The 20,939-nt window shown below is 47.5% G+C and overlaps 1 long non-coding RNA gene across 1 annotated transcript in view; it reads right to left on the bottom strand.

Moving 5' to 3' along the window:
- Positions 1 to 20,939, bottom strand: part of LOC139176745 (uncharacterized) — a 277,046-nt gene that overhangs the window by 27,815 nt on the left and 228,292 nt on the right. The window lies entirely within an intron of this gene.

Below are 20,939 nucleotides of genomic sequence, written 5' to 3'. Positions count from 1 at the left end.
AAGCTATTTGGAGAAGGGCAAGAGATTGCTGAGATGAACTGGAAGTTTCCTACCTTCAGAAAGTGGCCTTTCATACCATGTGTAAAATAAATAGCTGGCGGGAACCTGCTATAAAGCATCAGGAGCTCAGCTCAGTGCTCTGGGAAGACCTAGAGCGGTGGGATGCGGGAGGGGCGGGAAGGAGGCTCACAAGGGAAGGAAGAGAGGTATGTGTATAGCTGACTCACACTGTTGTACAACAGAAACTAACACAACATCATAAAGAACCATCCTCCAATTTAAAAAAAGAAGAAGAAGAAGAATGTGAACTTTCAGAGTGGTGAATCACACAGGCTTTGAGGCCAAACAACCCAGGTTCAAATCCTAGCTCTTGCATTTTATTGCTGAGCCTCAGTTTCCTCATCTGTAAAAAGGAAATAATAATACCCACTTCTTGGAGATGGTGGGGATGAAATACGATCACTCAAAGGGGCAGTGCCTGATTCAACTAAATGCTCAGTAAAATCTAGATAAATAGGAAACCCCTTCCCTGTTGTCTCAGATGGTAAAGAATCTGCCTGCAATGCAGGAAACCTGGGTTCAATCCCTGGGTTGGGAAGACCCCCTGGAGAAGGGAATGGCAACCCACTCAAGTATACTCTCCTGGAAAATCCCAAGGGCAGAGGAGCCTGGCGGGCTGTAGTTCATGGGGTCACAAAGAGTTGGACACGACCGAGCAACGAAATAACAATGACAACCAAATCTAGAATGCTGCTGGACACCTAGCCTCTCTTCGCACAGCCCTCAGCCAGGAGGCTTGAGGTGGCAATGCCAAGTGTGCCAGTCCCCTGTGACATCAGAACTGTCACCTGGGGGCGGTCCAGGGAGTCGGGACTACAGAGCTCCCTTTCTGCATGTTCTCAGACACCTTCTGCATCACTCCACATCCATCATCAGGCCTCTTGGCTTGGTCTCTCCAGTGACTGACAGGCTCCTGAATTATGAAAAAGACTGAGAGATATTTATGTCTCCGCTTGGGCATCACCCCCACCCTTCGGAGGGGTGGGAAGGTCTTGCCATGCAGGGGAAATCTCTAAAGTCCGTTTTTCTGCCCTTCTCAGCATCCTCTTACAGCCCCTTTCCCCCTCAAAAGACAGCTGGCTCCTGCGGACTCTCCAGGTGGAGGGCGTGGGAAGGGAAGCGGGGAGGAGGGGATGGAGTGGCGGAGGGGAAGTGCCACCTCCAATCGCCATCAACTCTGCACCTTCCTCTTGCTGTCTTCTCAGGGGATGCACTTTCTCCTTTCATTTGTGTGTTAAGGAAGAGCCAGCCCTTCTGATGTTCATCACCTGCCTCTAATCTCCTCTTTCAATATCTTTAACCATCCTCTCCTTCTAGGCCAACTCGAAACCAAGCACACAGCACTGGGACCCAGCTCTGAGTGCCCACGTCCACTGCTGCCTTCAGTGTCATGGTTGTGGCTATGAGCTATGGCATCTGACGGTCCAGGGCTCAAATCCTGGCCCTACCACTTACTAGCTGTGTTCAGCTTGTTGGACAAAACACCTTATGACAAGGTGCCTCTCGTTATGGGTTGAATAATGACCCTGACCCCAAATTTCATAGCTGAAGTCCTCAGAACCTCTGAGTCCACAGAACCTCAGACTGTGAGCCTATTTGGAAATAGGGGTGCTGTTGATATCATAAGTTAAGATGAAATCATGCTGCAGTAGCTGGGCCTCTAATCTAGTATGACTGGTGTCCTTATCAAAAGGGGAAATTTGGACACGGGGCATGCGCACAGGGACAATACGACGTGAAGATGGAAGTCATGCTGCCACAAGCTAAGAAACTACTAAATGCTAAGAGAGAGGCCTGAAACATGCCCTTCTTTGGTGCTTTCAGAGGGAGCAAAGCCCTGAAGATGCCCTAATCTTCAGCTTGTAGTCCCCAGAACTATGAGAGAATACATTTCTGCTGTTCAAGCCAACCAGTTGGTAACATCACTATACCCGTTTTACAGATGAGGAAACTGAGGCAAGGCGGAAGCTGAGCAGATGTTATCGGTCCCAAATTATACAGCTAGAAAGTGGCAGAGCTGGGATTTTGTGAACCCCCTCAGTAAGGCTCCCACCCACCAAAACAGGCGGTCTGGCTCACTGGGATATTCACAAGGTCCAGGGGAAATTTTTTTTCAACTCAACCACGCAAAGACACTCTCTGAATCCGGTCCCTCCTACGCATTTCTAGTGATTTCCACTGACACACATTTCCCCCAAGGCCTTCAGAACAGCTCCTTGGCGCTCCGAAAGCCCCCAGCTGGGGCCTTCCTTCCTGTTTTAAGAAGTGAAAGCACAGAGACACCAGGCCGGACCCAATATAGTTCCAGATCTAAATTTAACAACAATAACAGGGCTCCAGCCTGACCCTGCAGAGAAAAAAGGGGAGAAGGGAAAGAGAAAAAAAAAAAGCAACAACTAATTCTTCACAAATTAGGACAATAATAAAAGTTCCTTTCAAGTGTCAGGGCATATTCTTAGCCATAAGGGTAACACCTAAATCAAGTCCAGGCTGTAAAAATGGCATAATAGCAGGAAGCCGGGCTACAGGCCTAACTTCCTCCGGGGAGACAGGGGACCTAGGGGGTGTCGTAGGCTGGGCGGGCAGGGAAGGAGCCAGGTGGGGCCTGACTCACTGGGAGGCACACACCTCTGTCTGGCCTCCCACCAAGTTCCATCTGGGTCGCCCACTCAGCCCCTCCTGCCTGGGCCTTCAGGGCCAGAATTTTCAGTGGTCATCAGCATGCCTCTCGTCCACCTTCCCAGCTGGGCTCCTTAGCATAGGCCCTGTGCAAGTCTAGAATGCAAGTTGACGACTTCTCTGGTGGCCCAGTGGCTAAGACTTCACCTTCCAGTGCAGGGGGTGCAGGTTCAATCCCTGGTTGGGGAGTTAAGATCCCCCAGGCCTCATGGTCAAAAAGCCAAAAGGTAAAACCAAAGCAATATTGTAACAAATTCAAAAAAGACTTTTAAAAAATAAAATGTAATTTGGAAAGGTAAGATGAGGATATATCTCTAGACCAACAACTGCAAGGAACACAGTGAACCGGGGGCCCCAGCTGCTGGACTCTGAAGCAGCCCTGTATTTCCTGGGCGACCACATCTTCCATGGGCCGTGGTTCCTGGGGACCTCATTTCAGCCAGCGTCTGAAACTGACAAGGACACTGAGGCAGGTCTGTTCAGGGAGACACGGAGTTCCTCTGACAGCTCCAGGCCTCCCCATGGCTTTCCTGGGTCTTCCTTAGTCTGCATGGCACCCAGGCATCCTGCCATCCGGCCTTCTCTCCCTGTCTCCTCCCTCACTCAGGATCACACCTGCATTGAAGTTCAACAGCTCTCCCTGCCTGTTCTGGCTCTCTGCCTCTCTACTTGCTCTCAAACAGGCACTTCCCCTAAATAAATTCCTGCACATTTAATCCCATCTTGGTATTTTGTTCTTGAAAAGGCCCAGACAAATACATAGAATCACATCCCTTCTTCGCATAACACGCTTCCAGGAGCTTCTGGTGTCACTGGAACAAAATCCAAATTTCTTACTCTGGCCTCCATGGTCCCTGACACCTCTCTGACCTTGACCTCGAGTCTCACCACCTGGTTCAACGGTCTTCTTGGTGTTCCTTGAACATCCCAAGTTGGTTTTGCCTCAGGGTCTTTGAACCTGCTCTCCTTGCTGCCTGGACCCCTCTTCTTCAGTCCTGGAGGCTTCTCACTCCTCCTCCAGGTCTCAGCTCAGATGTCACCTCCTCAGAGAGGCCTTCCTTGACCCACTTGATTGAAACAGGCTTCCTGTCTCTGCTCCCCAATCAATACCTACTTCTTAGACTGAGAACACTCATCACTCTGCTCTTCACTGATTTGTCTGACAGCCCTTCTTGAAAGTAAGCATCTGGAAATATCACAAGAGCCAGCATTTACTGAGGATTGACCAAGGGCCAGATGTTCTTCTAAGAGCTTCCCACCTTTAACTCATTCAATGCTTCTCACGCCCCTGTGAGAAGTAGGTACTCATCTATAACTGGGGAGTTAAGATCCCATATGTGTTAAATTATAGATCATATTATAGATGAGAAAACTTAAGTGTAACATGTTTAGATGAATTCCCTGGCATCATACAGCAATAGGTGGGAGAGTGAGATTTGAATCAAAGATGTCTGGCTCCAGAATCGACACTGTTTTCTAGGATGCAATTTTGCTTCCTGTGAACAGAGGACACTTTTCAGTACCAACAAGGATCCCCATGCCTTATCCTGTAACAAAACCAAATGGATTGGCCGCATGCCTCCTACAGAAGAGGTGTTTACACGAGTCACCTTATTCCCTTTTCACGAGGACTGAGGAAGGCGGGACTTGGTTATTCTCCATTTGCCCTGTCCCCAACACTCTGTGTCCCAGAAACTGACCCCTAGCCTTATGGACTACACTTCCCAGAATACCTTGTGCTCTGATTTCCTGTTGCAATCATCCAATGGGAGGCAGTGGCCAGAGGTCAAGGGGTAAAAGGAAAGAGGCTGTGTTATCTCTTCCATGTTTTCTCCCTAACTCAGGATCCCATCACTGGCAAGGGTTCTGTGCAGCTCCTGCCAGGTGGCTCCTCCATCACCACCTCAGCCTGCCATGGGCTTCTGAAATCTCACTTATGTCTTGCTCCTTCAACCTACAGAGGGTGACAGCTCCCCACTGCTGCCAGACTCTGGGGGCCTTAGCATCCCTCATGTGTTCACTGAGCCCTGCCCACCCTTGGATAAGTTGCCCCTTGATGAAACTCTCTCAGTTTGCACCATCCAGGGTAGATTCTATTTCCTATGAGACTCTGGTATGCGGACATTAGGACTCCCCATCTTACAGATGAGGAAGGAGGCACAGGCACTGGAGACCACCAGCCCAAGGCTGCATGCGTGGCTAAAAGCAGAACCCAAGTATGCTTGCTCTCAGTGTCCCTGGCTCCACTCTTTCTTACCAAGGTCCACTTGAACCTAGTGGTTAAGAGCACGGGCTCTGGAGTCACTTTGACCTGGGTTCAAGGCCCAGCTCGGTGACCTTGGGCAAGTTATTTACACCTTCCCCCCCTCCCACCCCAGAAGCCTCCTTTTTCCTCATCTAAAAATACACATAGTAATAATTGTTTTACCTTCTAGGGTTGTTGTTAGAATTAACTGCTACTGTATATGCAATACTTAAGAGTGTCCGGAACACAGTAAGTGAACGATAAATATAGCCAGCATCATCACCATCGTCATCATCACTGTTACTGTTGTTGTTGTTGTTGAAATTCCCTGTTCACCAATATCATTTCCAGACTTGCTACTCCCCAGCAGATAACAAGAGAACAATTCACACAAGAGTTGATGAGCTAATAACCCCAAAGCTATTCATAGAGTTTATTCTCACCAACACAGGACGACAGCAGACCCCAGAGTGACTTAACTGGGTCAAAGTTACACCTGACCCCTCCTTTCCTGCCCCCACTTCCCAGCTCTGGCACAAGGATTATCACAGCGTCCAGCGCCTCTGAAGGCCATCCCTGCTGCGGGGCTTTGATAGGGAAAGTGTGAAGAACAAAGGCCATTGTTCACAGAGGCGGCTGGTGCCTCTCAGGCCCCAGGCCAGCTTCCCAGGGGTGAGGTCTGGCTCCAAAGACACAAAGACCAAAGTCATTAGGACCAGGGACAAACAATGACGGAATCACTTCTATTTACCTGAACCAGAGGGGGCTGCCAAGTGGGAAACAATGAAGTTGGGACATTCTCCCTCTGTTATTCCCTTAGTGCATTTCTTTCAAAATAATGGGAGAGTGTGTGGTCCACGCGGCTCCGACCCGCTTCAGATTCTATTTCTGGAAAGCTGGCATGGGACAGTGCTTAAAAGACAAGTGCTGTGACATCCAAATGCCTGGATGCAAGCCTCGGCTGCATCATAACTGGCTCTGCAACTTGGGTCAAGTGACTTCATCCTGAAAGCCTGTTTCTTCATCTGTAAAATGGAGGTAAGAATCGCTCCACCTGCTCCTGCAACGAATGTAATTGTGAAGGGCTCCCTACAGAGTATCACTTACCATTACCACTCTCCTCCTCCAACTTCTCTCTGTTGTCTTGGTCAAGTTCCCTGCCCTTTGAAGAACCTTAGTTTCCATATCTGTCCAACAAGAATGAACAACCAGTTCAAAAAATCAGGCGAGAACCAAGAAGAAGAAGAAGAAGAGAGAAGAAGAAGAAAGCCATTTGGAAACTGTGATGCTGTGCCCATTTGGAAGCAAGATCTCATTAAGACTCTAGTCCTGGCTGACCTCTGCAGAGGAGCCCATGTGACCTTGGCCATGCCCTTCCTTCCCAGGTTAGTTCACCCATATATAAAATGAGGTGAGCCATCGCATCTTCTTCTGAGAGTGCCCAGAGAATTCAGGGAGGTAATGACACGGGCAACATGTTTAGCACAATGCATAATATATATCAAGTTTCTAATACCTTGGCTGTTTTCTTACTATTAGGAGATTGAAGGTCAGGAACAGATACAGATAAGTAATTCGTGGAAATGAACATGCTGTTCTACCGGATGGCTACACTGCACGGGCATACCCGTTTCATGGAAGGAAAGACTGAGATCTGGGGAACATGAGGGTGGGGAGGGGAGATACACCTTCTAATGTTCAGTGGTATCTGGTGAGTTCAGGTCATTTCTCACCAGTGTCCTGCCCGGGCAGTGTCACAAAGCCAAGAATGAACCTTTGTCAGTTGTTTTCCAGCATCCTTATTCCCTGCTCTCACCCAGAGTGGTGTTGATGGGGGTGTGGGAGCAGACAGTTACTGCCTAGTCCGGACACGGAAACCAATGCAGATTAACTTAAATCGGTCCCTATTCTCCTCGTTGTTCTGCTTGTATTGGCTTCATTTGCAGGCAGATCCATCTCTCAGGGTGGCAAGATGCCCACCACCAGCTGCCAACAGACGTCTTACCAGTTCAGCAACTCCAATGAAAAAGAGCTCTGCTCTAGCCAGAGTCCAAGGAGTGTTGGCTCCCATTGGACTGTATCGAGTCACATGACCATCCCTGAGCCTATCACTGGGGCCCAGGAATGGGATGTGCTGATTGGCCAGATCTGGAACAGGAAATAGGTCCGTTCTCCTTGGATGATTGGCAGGGACACCGGGGAGGGAAAATTGGGATATTATTACCAGAAGAAGGCAGGGTGGGTGTTGAGTGCGCCTGAGAAAAACAGATGTCACTTCACCCCTACATTCAGTTTCCCCAGCTGCCACTCAGGACAGGCTCCTCCTCCCCTGTCACTGCCCAGGGTCCACCTCCAGTGTCTCCCTGTACCTGTTCAGTAATGTTCAGAAGAAGCAGGCAGATGCCCACGCAGGCCGAGTTAAGTGACCTGGCTGACTCCCTGAAATTCCTGGACCTCCATTCCTTCCTCTGCCCAGTGGGGCAAAAATGTGTCACCTCAGGGCACCAATGAGCAAAATAATACAAAAGCCCTTTGCAAAGCATAAAGACTCTTTAAGTGCAAAGTCCCACTCAGCATTGGACTGGTACCTTTTTCTTCCAAGCCAAGAATCGCAACTTGAGTTTTATTTGCAACTCACCTGATCACTCAGTTCTCACTCACCTGGTTCCCAATAAAAACAGCTTTCTCGATTAATTCACACACAGTGATGCACGGGCTTAGTTATTTCCTCAACCCACACACTAAAACCACAAGGACACACACTGTTCTCATGCCAGCTTTACAAAGGAGGAACCTATGTAAGGAGATGTTTAATCACTTACCCAAGACTACAAAGGTGTGAAATAACAGAGCTGAGACACAAGAGCTGGTCTGTGAGGTGACAGCACCCAGGTTTCTGGGCATGGCGACCACACCATACACCATGCATAGACATGCTTTTATGGTTTGTATTCAGCTGACAAATATTAAGTGGACTTCCCAGGTGGCTCAGTGGTAAAGAATCTGCCTGCCAATGCAGGTTCAATCCTCGGGTTGGGAAGATCCCCTGGAGAAGGGAATGGCAACCCACTCCAGTATTCTTGCTTGGGAGATGCCACGGACAGTGGAGCCTGGTGGGTTACAGCTCATGGGGTTGCAAAAGAGGCAGACAAGACTTAGCTACTAAACAGCAACAATTGCATGCCAGATACAGAGATGAAGCAAACCTTGTTCAGATCCTCAAAGAGTCCCCACTATCTCAGTCAGCAGCTCCTATCGGGGGTGATTTTACCTTACACCCCCATCGCATTCAGGGACATTTGGCAATACCTGGAGACATTTTTGTCACCACTGGGGGTGGGGGTATGACAGGCGTCTAGTGATAAGAGGCCAGGAATGCTACTAAACACCTCCAGTCCCCACCACAAAGAATTACTGAGCCCTAAATGTGGAGTGCAATGAGGTTGATAAACCCTGATTCAGATGAAGGAAAAATACAAAATCCATTTGGTGATCAAACGTCAAGTTCATCCACGTATTTCTAAATAATATCTAGATTGTAAGGGACAAAATATTCAAATGGGAATTGCAACAAACACCAGGTAAAGAGACATGGAAACTGTCAGGATGGCACACCTAGCATTCCTGGCCTCTTATCACCAGATGCCTGTCACACCCCCACCCCTAGTGGTGACAAAAATGTCTCCAGGTATTGCCAAATACCCCTGAATGTGGTGGGGGTGTAGGGTAAAGTCGCCCCCAGATAGGAGCTGATGACTGAGATGCTGGGAGCTCTTTGAGGGTCTGAACAAGGTTTGATTCATCTCTGTATCTGGCATACAGTTCAACAGCTTTTGGAGTGACCTCTAGGAAAGTCAGCCACAAACCCAAAGCCTCAGTTTCCCCATCTGTTAAGTGAACGTGCCTCTCCTTGTACCAGTTGAGGAGGAAGCAGAAGCCACATAGACAGTGGTGAGACAAGATGACAAACCAGAATTTCCTCCTAGCAGCCTGGGGGGCCAGATCTGTTCCCCAGACGTGTTTTGCTCACCAACATAACACTATTCTTCACACAAGCTCTTAAATAAAATAAATCATACAAACAGTAAAGTGAATGCATTTTAATATCGAAACGCTTCAGTTTTGACAAAATGGACATCCCCAGTCACCACCATTAAGATAGAAGCATAGTCTATGGTGACCTAGAGGGGTGGGATGGAGGGGTAGGGGAAGAGGTCCAAGAGGGAGGGGATATATGTATACATATAGCTGCTTTGCTTTGTTGTACAGCAGAAACTAACACAGCATTGCAAAACAATTATACCCAATTTTTTTTTTTTTTAAAGGCAAAAGTTAAAAGATGGAAGCATAGGACATTGCAAGTCCCCCATCACCACGCTCAGCCCCGCCCTCCTGTCCTTATCCCTTCCCAAAGGTGGCCCCTACTCTGACTACCTTCCTATAGTTTTAACTGGTACCTTTGAACTTCCAATAAATGAAATCATGGAGCTTTATTCTTTTGTGTCCCGATACTTTTTCTCTATATGATGTGTGTGTGTCATCCAAGTTGATGTAGCTGCATTTCTTTTTCACTGCTCCCTAGTACATCACTAGATAGACATGATACCACTATTAATCTATTCATCATCACGCTGTTGGTGGGTATTTAAGTTGTTTCAAGTCATTTGCTGCTAAGAACATCCTAGGGTGCATCCCGTGGTGCATATATGATCCCGTTTCTGTTGAGCAGAGTTGTGAGCTGGTTATGGACTCACAGTTCCTTTTTAAAATTCCACACACTTTCTACTACATTGTGCTAAATTCTGAATCAAAACTGTAGCATTAAGTCCTGCCTAAGAGTTTCCAGCCTGTGGGCCTGCCCTACAGATTATAGACCTGCTAGCACCCATGATTGTATGAGCCAATGCCTTAACATAAATATTTTAAAACATACACACACATAGACTCTATTGGTTTATTTCACTAGAGAAATTTGGCTGAGACAGACGGAAAAGGTTCCCACTGCACCAACAGAAGAACACTAACGGGAAAACATACATTGGCCTCATTTACAACTTGCTTGAGAGTGAGATTTGGCAAGGAATTAAAAAAAAAAAAAAAAGATTATGGTGACATTAGAAAACTGAGGAGTGGAATGAAGAGAAACTCAAAGAAAAGCCAAAAGGACACATTGTTTCCCAAGACTGCACAAATCTAATCCCTGCAGGAACTATTAGATGAGCCCTTACTCCATGCCACATTTATGCCCATTACACAGATGAAGAAAACTCAGGCTCAGAAAGAGGAAGAGGACTCCCTCAAAGTTGTACAACTATTAAAAGACAAGGGTTGGATCTGTTTGTCATCAAGACTTATGCTTGTAACCAATCAGCTATGCTTCCACCTCCTCTGGATGTTTCAATTTGTAAGAGCCCTCCTCATCCCCAGCTCACTGCCCCAAGGTTACTTTCACCTTTGAAGTCAGTCTTTCCTCCATGTGCCTCTAGGCAGAAATGCCCAGGCTTACACCCCTATATGCATGCAAATCATATCACTCACTGGGGGAACTGAACAATATATTTATTCTTGAACCCAGTCAAGTCCCAGACCACCAGTAAACCATCCAGCAACTACCTGACTCATGGTTACCTATTTTTATATGCAATAGCAAGAATAGAAACTCAGTTACCCCAAGCCTCAGCCACACACCTGTTCCCTGGAGTTGTCTGGGATGCCATCTCCAGACTCATCTCTCTAGTCTTCCCCTTCCAAGCTGTCCTTTATTCAGGGTCCAGAGCGTCTTTGCCAAAATTCAAATCTGATCACATTACTTCCCTGCTCACAGTTCTTCAATGGCTCCTTATTGCCTTCAGAACAAACTTCACCATTTTGTCTAAAAGACCCTTCTTGATCTGACCCTGTTTATTGTTCTGACACCTCTCCTGCAGTTTCCTGAACTTCCTTCCCCAGCAGTCCTGAGTTACTGGTAGTGCCACCAACTGCACTCTTTGAAGCCTCCGTGGCTTTGCACCACTGTTCCCTCTGCCAGGAATGCCCTCCCCTCCTCCCATTCTACTAGCAGCTCCTCTTGATCATTCAAAACCAAGCTTAAGCACCATTCCCTCCTCTGTCTTTGGAATCTGATTTTCTCTCTGGGGTTAATCCTGACTTCTGCTTGTCTCTTTAAAATTTCATTTTATTTCTTCAATTTTTAATTTTTGGCTGCTCTCGGTCTTCATTGCTGTGTGCGGGCTTCTCTAGTTGTGGCTCATGGGCTTAGTTGCTCTGTAGCAGGTGGGATCTCAGTTCCCCAACCAGGGACTGGACCCATGTCTCCTGCATTGGAAGGTGGATTCTAAACCACTGGACCACTAGGGAAGTCCCCTCTGCCTACTTGATTATTACCCAACGTTCACTGCCTCCACCTCCCACCCCGTGCTTCTACTGTGAGCACCACACCCTCTGTGCTTTCCCCGTCATAGCCTTTAACACACTTCATCATGTGGCTCATTAAACGCTCTGCCTTCCCAGCTAAGCATCAGCCTTCTCGAAAACAGACCCATCCTGCCATGTCCACCATCATATGTCACTGCTCAGTCCTGAGCCTGGAACATCAATAAACATTGTTGGGAGAAAAGGAAGAAAGGATAAAGGAATTAAGTGTCCTACTATTTCATGAGATTGCGAACATTCTTATTGACCTCCATATATTTTTTTCAGCTCTGCAAACATTTATTGCCCATTTCCTATGTCCAGGGAGCTCTAATTCCCATGGTCCCTCATAGTCTCATCTGTATTGAGCTGTCCAGACATTCTAGTATTGACCTCCATATTGACAGACTCAGATCTAGGTCCAGAAACACAGTAGGCCATCCATCAAGACTAAACTAAACAGCAGCTATGGAGACATCACTACGAAATCTAGCAGGAACCCCCTACTTTGGCCCAGTAGTCCAGTATCTTCATGCCCCATTAGTCACAGCTCGAGAACACCCCTAAGTCTTCCTCCTCAAGGCCTCACAACTCAAAGAGCCTTTGTTTTCCCACTCAAGGCCCCTTCAGTGGTTTTGTTTTTCATGGAAAAGCAGGGTGAGTTCATTACATTGTGTTCCTGCCTTGGAGATCATTGTCATTCATCTGACATCAAAGTCAGACACCACCATCGGCTCACTTAAGGCTCGCCCCACCCATATTTTCTTACAACCAGGAAATGGGGAATTTCCTTCATTTTGTTAAACCATCCCAGCGAGCCTCTGCCACAGGGCTTCCTTTTACAAACTTTTCTTGAAACACAAAGATGGAATGAGGCCTCCCCCTCTGACTGCAGGGGCTATTAGGGGTCCCGGCCTTCCTCTGATCTTTATCAAACACTTACCCAGCGTCTTGGAATGACAATATTTTTTGTTTATACAACACCTTTCTGTGGGGGCCAGGGTTGGGCTGAGCACGGGTGGGAGGCAGATTAAAGCCTTATACAGATGTTGCTCCATGTATCCTGCAGATCTTGAAAGAATAGTCTTTAATGGGGGGATTGACAAAGCTTAGAGAGGGAGGTGGTTTACCACCAGAATGAAGGAAGGTGTCAAGACTGGGACCAGATACCTGACCTTTTGACGGCTTTGTTCCATGTTGATTGTTCCTTATTTTCCCTGATTCTTAAATCTATGGATTTAATATTCACCAAATAGCCAGCAATCCCAGCCAACTTTTGTTATCCGTCTTCCCTGCTGGGCTCCCAGTCTTCCCTCCATCAGGATCCATGGAACCATCCTCTTCTGGATGTCCTCCAACCTCCTGCCATCCGCCTCTTTGGGGGAATCTCTTCTCCTTCTTTGGCCATATCCTCAAATTTCCTAATCCTCAGCCCTCAGGTCCTTTCTCAGCTCACTATCCTGGTGATCTCAGGCTCTCTCACAGCTTTGGTTGATGAAAACTCCTAAGAATGTAACTCTGCTGCTGCTGCTGCTAAGTCGCTTCAGTCGTGTCCAACTCTATGCGACCCCATAGACGGCAGCCCACAAGGCTCTGCCGTCCCTGGGATTCTCCAGGCAAGAACACTGGAGTGGGTTGCTATTTCCTTCTCCAGTGCATGAAGGTGAAAAGTGAAAGTGAATTGCCCAGTTGTGTCCAACTCTTCGCGACTCCATGGACTGCAGCCTACCAGGCTCCTCTGTCCATGGGATTTTCCAGGCAAGAGTACTGGAGTGGGGTGCCATCGCCTTCTCCAAATGTAACTCTACCCAGACCTATTTGAACTCCAGATGTGAGTGGTGTATTAGTGTAGGTTAAGCTGTTATAACAAATAACCCCCAAATCTCTGTGGCTTAACACAGTAAAGGTTTGTTTTGCATCCACACCCCAGTCCAGTGAGAATGAGCAGGGTGAGCTCTGCTCCACACAGTCATTCAGGGACCCAGGGAGCTTCTGTCTTCTCTTCTAGGACAGTGGTTTTCAAATGGGGACATTAGGTAACATATAGATGTGGTTGTGGTTGTTGAAATTGGAGGCAGGGAAATCTGACATCTCATTGGTAGAGGCCAGGGATGCTAGTCAATGCCCTGCAGTATATAGGGCAGTCCTCCACATCAAAGAATTGTCTGGTTCACAAATTGATGGTTCAGAAAACCTGTTCCAGGGCATCTGACCTTCTACTGGGTCTTAAGCATCTGGCTCTCAGGTGAGTAAACGAAATGCATGGAAGATTATGTGGGAGGGTTTAGGGCTTCCCTGGTGGCTCAGTGGTAAAGAATCTGCCTGTCAATGTAAGAAACCCAGTTTCAATCCTTGGTCAGGGAAGACTCCACATGCTATAGAGCAACTAAGCCCATGTGCCACAACTGCTGAGCCTGTGCTCTAGGGACTGGGAGCTGTAACCACTGAGCCCACGTGCTGCAAATACCGAAGCCTGAGAGCCCTGGAGCCTGTGCTCCACAACAAGAGAAGCCACCGCAATGAGAAGCCCGTGCACGGCAACAAAGAGTAGCCCCTGCTCCCGCAACTAGAGCAAAGCCCACGCAGTAATGAAGACCCATCAGTGACAAAAATACATGCATAATTATTTTTAATGCATATTTTATGTTTGAGGTTTTAGATGCCAGGCCTGGAAGGGACCCATGTCACTCTTGCCCAATTCGTACTCCCACTTAACTACAAAGGGAGGTTGGGGAATGTAGTCTAGCTATATGTCCAGAAGAAAAATCAGGGCTAGGTGAACACATCGTGTGTCCCTGTGACAGGTGGCATCAACTAGCTATGTCCAACCCTGAGCACATCACCTTCTGTCTCCTAAACCTCCCATCCCTCACATAATTCACCTCAGTTCCCATTAATTTCTACCTGTTCCCCATTCAATCCCATCTCCTGCCACAGAGAGTAACTTAATCTCAAAGGAACTTGTTCCTGGAATACCGATCCTGTCCCCCAGATTACCCTAAACCCGCTATTGACTCTCTAAATAGCCATCAGCAGTCACTACTATGCTGCTTTTTATATTTCTTCATAGCACTGAGCACTATACACACACACACACACACACACACACACACACACACACACACATATACTTTCTAATTATCTGTCTCCTACACTAGATTGAGGGGCTTCCACTAGTGCCTCAGTGATAAAGAATTCACCTGCCAATGCAGGAGATGCAGGAGAAGCAGGTTCAATTCCCAGGTCAGGAAGATCCCCTGGATAAGGAAATGGCATCCTGCATTCTTGCCTGGGAAATCCCATAGACAGAGGAGCCTGGCGGGCTACAGTCCATGGGGTCGCATAGAATCAGACACGACTGAGTGCACACACACATGCTAGATCAAACTCAAGAAGGATAGTGTGTTTCTCTTATTCACTGCTACTGCTAACACCTAACAAGAACTACTGACTCATGGTAGCACCCAATATATACTGGTTGAATAAGTAAGTAAATCTTATCCATACTAAACAGCCATGCTAGTCTTTGCAAAACTCAGATCTGGTTATAGCCCCTCCCTATTCTAATCTCCTAATATAATTCCATCCAAACTGTTCAGCTTGTTATTCAAGGTCCTTCATGATCTGACCTATCCTACCTTCCTACTCTCTTCTCATACACTCCCAGCCATGAACCCTACACTTTGAGAACCCTACACTTTAGATCACAAATCACTGAATGCAATATGTTTAACATTTTTTTTATTCTTAGCTTTATAATTCTGAATGTACTGTTTCCATCACTTAGAATATCCTTATTGCTTATCTTCCTCCACCTAGCAAACTCCTACTCATCCCTCAATACCCAGTTCCATGTTACTTCCTCCAAGAAAGCTTTTCTGATAACTTAGGCTGTCGCTTGCTCCCTCCTTTTCATTCCTTATGTGCTTTTGAAAAAATGTATTGTAATAATTTTCTCTGTTGTTGCTTCCTCCCCCATCGGACTATGTGTTCCTCAGGAAAAAAAAGGAAGAGTGTCTTACTTGATGGTGTGGCTGCCTTCCACCCCAGTGCCAGGCAGAGGGCCAGGCCCTGAGCATGTGCTCAGAACACATATGAAGAAATAGACGAGGGATAGATGGAGGCTCTCTGGCCAATCTCCCCAGATTCTCCAGGCATTTTCTTAGATAAGCCAAACAATCAACGTGATGATGACATCCCTCTCGGAGTCAGAGTCACTTTATCTGCAGAGCCAACGGGTGCTCAGAAATGCTTGTGGCTGGATCCAGATCACCCAGATTGTTGTAACTGGCATTCAGTCACTGGAAGCAAAATGAGCACCAGTGCCAGGAAACAGAGAAAGCAGGGGGCAGCCCAACCCCACCCTGTCAACTGATGCTACCTATCGTAATGAGCAAAGGGGCTGGCCCCTGCCTTGCAGCTTGGGAATACCAGAAACTTCCCTGATGTTTAATTCCTGTTTATCCTTCAGATCTCAGTCTTTCCAGACCTCCAAGACTGTATTAGAGCCCCCAGGGCTCTGTACTGCCCACGCTTGGCATAATCAGCCGATGAGTCTGCCTTCCCCATCAGAGTGTGGATCCTCATGGGGCAGACCCATCATATCTGGATCACTCTTCACTGCATTTCCTGTCTTTCTATAGGTCCTGGCACAGAGTCCAGGTATCATTCAGGGACCAACTGTGGGAACAGAAGCCACTCTGGGTATTTGAAACCAAGAGATTTTAATGCAGGGGATCAGTTACCCAAAAGATGGAAAATCTGAGAAACCAAAGGATATGGTGAGGAAAGCAGAGATTACCAACAGCAGGGGGTTACCAACACCCCTCAGCTGGAGGACAGAAAGAAGAGGTGATATTACTACAGCCCAAGCTTGGGGTGTCCTGCTGATGGAAGCTGGAACCACAGCCAGACTAGTGGAAGGAGCTAAAGAAAAGAGAAGATGTAGCTTCTACTACAGCTGTGGCCTGAGTAAAGAATGGAGGGAAAGAAATACCTTGACCTCTCCCTTCATCCCACCTTCCAATAGGTCATAATTTTCACCAGTGGAATAGGGAAGCTGTGAACTACAGCTTGCAAAGCCCAGCCCCTGAGACACAGAGCAGAGAAAGGAAAGAGGAAGGAAGGGATCTGGCAGCAGATGGTCCTGGTCCAACCTTGAGGGAGACCTGAATCACCGTCTGTCTTAGACTTTGTATTAGTCAGGGTAAGCTAAGTTATGCCACAACAACAAAAATGCCCCTCATGTCAGTGGCCTGAAACACCAAAAATTGAGCACAGGTAATTAAATGCTGTCACTTGGAAGTCATATCTGTCACTTTCACATTTCACTGGCCAAGCAAGTCATAGGCTCATAATTAATTCAGGTGAGTGGGAAAGTATAACCCCTTGAAGTGAAGTTGCTCAGTCGTGTCTGACTCTTTGCAACCCCATGGACAGTAGCCTACCAGGCTCTGCTGTCCATGGGATTTTCCAGGCAAGAATACTGGAGTGGGCTGCCATTTCCTTCTCCAGGGGATCTTCCCAACCCAGGGATCGAACCTGGGTCTCCTGCATTGCAGACAGATGCTTTACTGTCTGAACCACCAGGGAAGCCCATAACCCCTTCATATGCTCTAAAGAAGAAACCTGGAGGACTTCCCTGGTGGTTCAGTGGTTGGGAGTATGCCTACCAAGGAACAGGACACAAGTTCGACCCCTGGTCCAGGAGGATCCCACATGCCTCAGGGCAACTGAACCCATGTGCCACAACTGCTGAGCCCAGGCACCCTAGAGACCGTGCTCCACAACAGGAGGAGCCACTGCAACGAGAAGTCCATGCACTGCAACAGAGCAGCCCCCGGTCACCACAAATGGGGAAAGCCCAGGCGTGGTAACAAAGACCAGTGCGGCCACTGCAACGAGAAGTCCATGCACTGCAACAGAGTAGCCCCCGGTCACCACAAATGGGGAAAGCCCAGGCGTGGTAACAAAGACCCAGTGCGGCCAAAAATAAATAAATAATATATTTTTTAAAGAGAGAGACCTGAGAATATAGGTGGGCAACACTGACCACAGCTATCTGACCAAGTCCCTACCCAATTCTGGAATGCCTGCCAGTTTAGGTAACAACCTAAGTCACCCTCCACACACGCATACACACAAACACACACATTTCCAACTGCCCCCTAAGAAGATGCTATAAAATTATATTTATTTATAGTTCAAAGATGATCATAATACACTGATTCAGAAAATGGCAAGTCACAGACACTTAGCAGCTTAACACAGTGACCATTTATTATTTCACAGTTTCTGGGAGTCAGGAATTTGAGTGTCTCAACTAGTCATTTTTGGCTTAGAATTTCTCATGAAGTCACTGTCAGATTTGGGGGGATTGCATTGTTATCAGAGTCTTCACTGGGGCTGGAGAATCTGCTCCAAGGTGACTTAGTCACATGGTTGGTAAGTTGGCATGTAGACTACAATGCCATCTTTTTTTTTTTGCAGAAAGAAAAAAGGTATAGGTATTATATGATGATAGACAACAAGCAACATGACCCCTAGTATCCTTGCCTCATCACTCTTGTGTAGTTTTCTGCCACAGTCGATCAGGGCAGATCTATACAACTCATAGAATACGGCAGAAGTGATGAAATATAACTTTGCTGCTGCTGCTAAGTCACTTCAGTCGTGTGCGACTCTGTGTGACCCCATAGACAGCAGCCCACCAGGCTCCCCCGTCCTTGGGATTCTCCAGGCAAGAACACTGGAGTGGGTTGCCATTTTCTTCTCCAATGCATGAAAGTGGAAAGTGAAAGTGAAGTTGCTCAGTCGTATCCGACTCGTAGCGACCCCATGGACTGCAGCCTACCAGGCTCCTCCATCCATGGGATTTTCCAGGCATAGACTACATCAAAAATATCATTCCCACTTTTGCTTTGCTTCTTCTTGGATCACTCACTCTGGGGAGAAGCCAAGCTGCCATATTGTAAGGATGGATATTCAAACAGCCTACTAAAAGAGAGTTCCATCTGGTCCCCTGCCAACAGCCAGCACCAAGTAGCCAGCTAAGTGAATGCACCATCTCGGCAGCAGGCTGTCCAGCCCCAGGCAAGCCTTCAGATGACTTGAAGCCCCAGCCAACATCTGGCTGCAAATTTATGAGAGATAATGACACACCTGCCCACACAAGCTGTTCTCAAATTCTTGACCCACAGAAACTGTGAGATAATAGATCTGTGTTGCTTAAGCTGTAAAGTTTTGGGGATAATTTTTAGGATCCTTATTTAATCATATCTAGGAATATATGTGGGTTTCTCAGATGGCTCAGTGGGTACAGAATCTGCCTGCAATGCAGGAGACACAGAAGATACACGTTCAATCCCTGGATCAGAAAGATCCTCTGGAGGAGGAAATGGCAACCCACTCCAGTATTCTCACCTGAAAAATCCCATGGACAGAGGAGCCTAGCAGGCTACAGTCCACAAGGTCACAGAAAATTGGACATGACTGAGTGACTAAGCAGGAACACACTTAGGTATATATGTATATATATATTTAGAGAAAATTTTTATAAGAATAAGATCATGGGATTGGGTATTTATTTTTTTCCTAGTGCTTATCCAGTTTGTAATTTTTCTACAGTGAACACATTACTTGGAACAAGACAAGAAGAAAGAAGAAGGGGAGAGGAGAAATAGCAGCAGCTGTTGGGTGATGGGGGCTTTCCTGGTGGCTCAGCAATAAAGAATCTGCCTGCAATGCAGGAGCTGCAGGAGATTTGCAGGCTCAATCCCTGGATCGGGAAGATCCCCTGGAGGAGGGCATGGCAACCCACTCTGGTATACTTGCCTGGGGAATCCCCATGGACAGAGGCGCCTGATGGGCTACAGTCCACAAGGTCACAAAGAGTCGGCCACGACTGAAGCAACTGAGCAAGCACACACACAGGTTGGGTGATGAGGAACCTGTTAGAGCTACTTCAAACACTGCAATACAGCTAGACTGTGCCAGAGAGTTAGCATAGCAGCTGCCAGCATAGACAACTTGTTAAGGAAGATGCCTGAGCCAAAGGAAGAACCGCCAATGTCCATCTTGGGCTTTTCCACCCAGTTAGCTCTGCTCTGAGCTGCTCAGAGGTTGTGTTTGGAAGAAACATGGCCAGAGACTGGCCGCCAGTAAGGGGCGGGGGTGTTGCATTTGGAAAACCTCAAGGTTTCTGAGCTGGCAAGGCATGTCAGCAAAAAGCCCTCGCCTGTCTAGACAAAAGTTTGATTTTGAATCAAAAAAGGGAAGGTTTGCAAGTAGGAAAGCAGTTTAAGCATTTTTCCTCCTTTGAAAATAACCATGAATTTTTAACTATCAACCCTTAAAGAGAGACAGTGAGACTCCAGCCGTGACACCAGGGATTCTAGCATTGCCCGCTCCCCTGGATGGATTGTGAGATGGGGCCATTTCTGAGGCTGGACATTGACTCCTGGAGCTGAAGAGAGAGCTTTAACAAGGCCCCAGGGCATCCAGGGGGAGAGACAGGTTTCCACTGCGAATATCTGAGGCTCGGGAATTGGCGTTTCTCAGGCAGCCTGAGAAAATGATCAATTTGGCTGCTGACAGAGGGAAATCACTGTGCTAGGTTTCGCTGACCTTGGGGGGAAAGAAATCCACATTGGTTCACCGGGCCTCGATGGTAAGGGCTCCTGTTGGCTGCTATCTGAAACCACAGTTCCAGCCGAGTCTGAGGGTTAGAGAGAGGGTCTGCTCAGAAGGGATTCCCCTTGAATTGCCCCATAGACTTGACCCAGCTCTGGGCAGAGAGGTTGGGCATTTGAGACCAAGCTGAGTGATTGTAAGTGACAGAAACTGGATAGAGGTATTTTAGACAGCATATATTATAAAGGACTAAGGGAGTCACAGTGGTAAAGAACCCACCTGCCAATGCAGGTAAACATAAGAGATGTAGGTTCAATCCCTGGGTTGGGAAGTTCCCCTGGAGGAGGGCATGGCAACACTGTTGTACTCTTGCCTGGAGAATCCCATGGACAGAGGAGCCTGGCAGACTATACAGTCCATAGGGTCACAAAAGAGTTGGACATGACTGAAATGACTTAGCACACACACAAGGGAGTCATAAGGGCTTCCCTGATGGCTCAGCACTAAAGAACCTGCCTGCCAAGGCAGGAGAAAGACACAGGTTAGATCTTGGGCCAGGAAGATCCCCTGGAGGAGGAAATGGCAACCTATTCCAGGATTCTTGCCTGAGAAATCCCATGGACAGCGGAGCCTGGCAGGTTTCAGTCCATAGTGTCACAAAAGAGTTGGATACAACTTACTGACTGAATAACAACAGGAGAGTCAGGGAACCTTAAGATTGAAATGCAGCTGAACGTGTGGGAGGTGTAGAACTGGAAACGAGGCCCTCAGGTACCCAATGGACCCCTTTCCTCACTCCTTCTGTCTCTCTCTACAGGCTGCCTTTGTCCCTCTGCTTTAACTGGAAACAGACCCCAAATTCTTCAACTTCTTCGTGGGCCACCCCACAGCACCCGGCGGGGGCGGGGAAGTC

Source organism: Bos indicus, chromosome 17, assembly GCF_029378745.1.
Source record: "Bos indicus isolate NIAB-ARS_2022 breed Sahiwal x Tharparkar chromosome 17, NIAB-ARS_B.indTharparkar_mat_pri_1.0, whole genome shotgun sequence".
Taxonomy (NCBI): Eukaryota; Metazoa; Chordata; class Mammalia; order Artiodactyla; family Bovidae; genus Bos; species Bos indicus.
The sequence above is the reverse complement of the archived record's forward strand: the minus strand, read 5'-3'. Positions and strand labels throughout refer to the sequence as shown.